This window comes from Penaeus chinensis, chromosome 34 (genome assembly GCF_019202785.1).
Source record: "Penaeus chinensis breed Huanghai No. 1 chromosome 34, ASM1920278v2, whole genome shotgun sequence".
NCBI lineage: Eukaryota > Metazoa > Arthropoda > Malacostraca > Decapoda > Penaeidae > Penaeus > Penaeus chinensis.
The window spans coordinates 30,135,718-30,140,717 of record NC_061852.1 but is presented as its reverse complement, the minus strand read 5'-3'; the positions used below and the strand labels follow the sequence as shown (position 1 = coordinate 30,140,717).

The 5,000-nt window shown below is 42.2% G+C and overlaps 1 protein-coding gene across 4 annotated transcripts in view; it reads right to left on the bottom strand.

The window, feature by feature from the left end:
- Positions 1–5,000, bottom strand: part of LOC125043885 (calcium-transporting ATPase sarcoplasmic/endoplasmic reticulum type-like) — a 27,131-nt gene that overhangs the window by 19,965 nt on the left and 2,166 nt on the right. Inside the window, exon 1 of one of the 4 annotated variants that reach the window (XM_047640239.1) lies at positions 4,809–4,827. The exons of 1 other annotated variant lie outside the window; for it this stretch is intronic. The gene's annotated coding sequence lies outside the window, so the exon portion shown is untranslated. Of the gene's footprint in view, positions 1–3,780; positions 3,803–4,259; positions 4,407–4,808; positions 4,828–5,000 lie in introns of those variants that run through there. 2 more of the 4 variants (XM_047640236.1, XM_047640238.1) reach the window with 2 other exon arrangements.

Below are 5,000 nucleotides of genomic sequence, written 5' to 3'. Positions count from 1 at the left end.
TTCTTACATACTTTTCGCTTACTTATGATACCTATCATTCATACATATATATATTGAGTCCACAAAATGAAGGGGTAAATTGGTACTTATGAGGAGGAGGATAAGAAGTTGGCCAAGATGTTAAAAATATTACCTTTAGACTACCACATTCATGGTTCTAACTTCTGCATTAATTTATTTTACTTTTAAATCTATCTATCTATCCCTAACCCATTCAATCACTCACTCACTCACTCTCAAACACACAGTATCAAGCATTATCACAGCACTTTACCAACTCTTACAACCATCCGTCAAATACATAAGACCGATTCTTAGACAGACCTAAGTCAACTGACTCTCAACTGGAATACCAAATTGTATGCTTGGCAGCCTTGCACTAGGAATGGGCACTCCCAATACAAAAACAAGTGCACTTGTATATCAGGAGTTCTCTGAGGGTAAAGTCATGACAAAAACGATACTTACTAAGTGTTTTATGAAACTATCTTGAGAGAGAAAACAGATTTGTTTGTTAAAGATCTTGCAAGCTCATCAGTACGATACTGTCAACTGTAGGTCATTTCATTTAACATTGATCCTGTGTATATATTTTATTTTGTCTGTTCTTGGCATTATTTTTGATTTTCTTAAATGTCATGGCACTCTGATAAGTGTTTAATCCTTTAATTGAAGGCTTAAATGTCACTTGGTGACATTCAAAACATAACTAAATATATTTCAAATTGTGCATGTACTAAGAATGCAGTATGCCAAAGTTTCACCCAATATTTTCATTATTGATATACCTTAACCTCTACGATCCGAATGAAGTAACCAGCATGCCATGAAAAAATATGGCTTGAGGGGCGGGTGATGTGAACATCATGTCATGGGAAAATTTGGCCGTGGGGAAGACGGCACAAGTGCACAAGGCTCTTGGAGGGGGATTGGACTTGCTTGGCAGTTCCGAAAGGGTTTTTGCATTATTTCCATCAATCAACAAGTGTGGAACACAATTTCCATGAGCCATGATTGGAAGTGCCGGTTCCAGGGAGGATGCTATTTCCATGCTCAGGATCCTCTTCCTGCCACCCATGATGGCAGAGCAGGTTATATTACAGAAAATTGATTATAAAAATGTTACTTACTGAGTCATGGACTACCTAGAGAGATGATATGGAGCCTGTGCAAACAAAACAGTCTGTTACTGTCTGGATATCAAAATATAGACATTGGAAAATGGCAATAAAGCTAAAAATGCTAATGCTAAAAAAGGCTAAATAAAAATGCCATGGGGGAGGCATGGAGTCTTGTCACCGCACACAAGTGTTCATTTGCGCCCAGCCTACAAGCCACACACCCGGCAGTATGTCCACTCATAGAAGCCTAATACATTCATAGCTATATGTAACAGACTCCAGATTGAGGCTTCTACAGAGCCTGCACTTCAAGCTCTGGATCTATAATTACACTACATCATTGAGCTCAACAGGTTGGTAGCAATGTAAATGGAAGAGTAAAGAATTCTGCCGAACTTACAGTCTACAATGTTTGTGGAAATGCTTGTAGCCATGTCCCCCTGTTGCTACATCCTCACTTCTTTCAAACATCTTTTGCTCATCATTTTAGCAATAATACACAAAGCAAGTGACAACAAAAATTGAGTATTTGCCGTTTACACTTAAACATTTACCATCAAAATCTGATTACTTTGTATGTCTTTCATTCATGGTTTCTAACTTTGTCACAGCATAAATCAGAACCAAGCAAACTCTCATAAGCCTATAGGATATAGTATGAGTAAGCCATACTTATTAGCTTCATTTTTGGTTTGCTCAACTTTTTAGATATAAATATTAGGTTCATATCCTTGCAATATACATTAATTTCCAAATCTCTCTCAACTCCTTATGTGACTGAAAACATTACAGGTAATTCTTTACAGTATGGATGCATTCCCCAACTCCACGTCACAAAATTTATTCAACAATCTATGTTCAGTGACTAAGCATGTCAAACTTCCCGTGGGAAGGGTTGATGGGGGGCTCTACCCCCCAACACCCCCCAGGAAACACTGTCTTCACCTCGGAAGCACAACTGGATAGAGTTGAAACTCAGGAGCACTGAGTAGACTTGAGCAGCAAGCAGTGCATTCTGCCATCTTTCTCCTTTATTTGTGGCATTACCATTCGTGTCTGCAGATTATTTCTTGTACCAATGACTTCAACTTTGGCTGTTTATAAACACACAGATGACAGCAACAAGGCCTAGGCCTAAGAGGAAGAACGGCATTGACCCATGGTGAATGCCTTAAGGCCTCGTCTTTACTTTCTTTTTAAATTATCTGGTCTCTTACAACTGTGTTCAACTTCATACCAACATTCCTAATTAAAGCATCTTGAGTCAGTTTCACGTAAATCTTCTCAAGCTAAAGCCTTTCCAGAAATTCCATCAACCACACAATCTGAAAACTAGCATTCGACCATTTCAGAAGCATCTCTCAAATTTGCACTGAAATGAAGCTGTATGTAATTGGTGAGAATAGACTATGCAAAGATAAAGAAAATTCAACAATACTATTTTCTACATAAAACGAAATGACCATCTGACCTACATCAACCAAGCTGCAAGAGAAAGATAACAGCAAATTCATACATTAATAAGGGTACTTGCAACGCCTCAAGCGATTACTGAGGGAAGGACAAAACCTTCCACCATATCTATTTCAGCAAAAAAGAACTTAATCCACGTCTGCCAGGCCACGCCCATGGCTGTCATAAACTGACTTATCACGCCAGGTCGTGACGCACTAGTGTGAGTCAAGCGGAAAGTTCTGCTACATGCAGCGGACACCTGGGCCAAACGGCAAGACAGTTACCAGACATCACCCGAGTCAGTGATGCCATGAGATTTCTGAAACGTCATTGACAGGTTAAATCTTGATGTTCTTTCTTTACCAAAGAAGAAACCAGTTCAAACTTGATCTTGACAGGATATGTAGCAGGAGGTGTGTTGCCTTTACCAGAGCACATATGTTATTGCTGGTTGAGGCTGACCACCAATAGTATAACTATTTTCAGGCTCAAAAAATGTGTAATACATTAATATATATACATATACATATATATATGAAAATAAATAATTAAATGCACAACCTTACAAGTGTCCAAGTGTCACTCTCCGCTCTGGCCTTATGCATTGTACTCCAAAACAAATCAAAAGCCTGCAACATGTACATTCTTGTAAGGCACAAGCTTGCAAATCTCCCTCACAATTTTTCATACACAAAGAATGGGTCCAAGCTCTATCTTACTGCAACATATGTATGGTAGTGTTTGTTGGCCTTTGCCGGAGCATGATGCATAGAGAAACTACATCAGTTGGCGTAATTCTATTCTGGAAAACGACATTTATACTCTTCCTAAAAACAAACCCTGAAAACTATTGTTTCAATATCTTTCACGGAGAAGACCAGAAAACATCAATTCTCGAGTTAAAATTACACCTTACGAGAACAATCAATATAATCCATTACAAATATCATATCCCTAAGGCACTGACCAAAATTCAGAGCAATACCTACACCTTGGAAGAACGGCTCCCTCGCAAAGGACAAACTCAGCGACAGGCATTGAGGAACTAGTGATGGTTACGTAAGGATTTCCATATGACACAACTGAATCCATAAATGAAATAATCTACGGCGACGCCACTGAACCTCTAACCCTACAATGCAATACTTGCATAACATCAATAAAATGTTTTCTTCCCAAGCAACCACTCCAAAGGTGAACTTACTTCACACAGGGAAAAACAGGCCCAAGGCTCTCAACGCTTCCCCTTTAAAATCCCTCTCGAAAACAGCGACCCAGAGGCTTTCCGAAGGAAAACTAACAATAATAATTAATAACAACAAATCAACATCCAGCCTCGGCCAGCGCCTCCGGCACAAGAGATGCTCCCTGGCCCTTTAACCCCCACGAGTTCCAGCCCTCGGGACCTGCGCCCCTCCTGAGAGGCCAAGCCGCAGGGCCCGAGGAGGCCGCCGTGGCCGGCGCAGGGGCGGCCTGGCCGCGGGGGCGCCGCAGGAGGCGAGGCTGCAGGCGGCGAGGGCGCCGCGGCAGGCGGGCCAGCTGGCGATGACGACACCGCCTCCGAGGCCCGCCTGAAACCGCTCTTCTCCGCCTCGCCGTGGCCCCAAGCCCTCCGAGGCGCCCCCGGGCGGCGCAGGGGCCCCGCCGTGCCCTTCTGCAGGAGCGGGCGGCGCGGAGACTCACCGTGGACGAAATCAGGCGGGTTTTCCGGCGGCCTCAGGTCTCGCTCATTTTCCGCCCCGGCCGAACAACAACGCGTGAGCGCGTCCGAATCCCACGTGAGAAAGGCTCGATCGGCTTTGGCTTCGGCTTACCGGTATGGTGACGTCATCGTTCCAGGGTGTTCTTTAAGTTCGCCTTTTCTCTTTTTTATTGATTTAGCTTTAGCCCCGATTTTCCTTTATTATATTTAGAGGGGAGATAAATCGCTTGCGGTGGATTTTGTTGCATATATATTTTTTTCCTTAAGCCAACAATGAAAATACTTTACCGTATGTATTTTCTTCTCATAATCAAATGGGACTTTGGTTGGAACTCTACCTTAACGAAATAAATTAGATACACCAAGAAAGTTTTTTCCCCTATATTCCAGAAACACCTACTTATAAGAAATCGAACTGGCAGAGAGAGTAATTCAAAAGTTTTAGATGAAATAAGAACAAAACTAAACACGTTCTCTGTCACGCTCCCTTCGTACTAAAATTACCCGAAATACGGTGAAATTTTCCATACTTTTCCTAGTCTAGCTGACACGACTTCGTCCTGGATTATGCTAGAACAAGCCACGTCTATTCGATATATTGATCTGTCCTCCGCTGGCCGCTGTTACTCGCTACTAAATTCCTGTGTGTGGGCTGCGTGTGGAGTACGTCTATTGGCTTCTATGAACGAACTGACCTCCTTGCATTGATGCTCTCTTCCCTA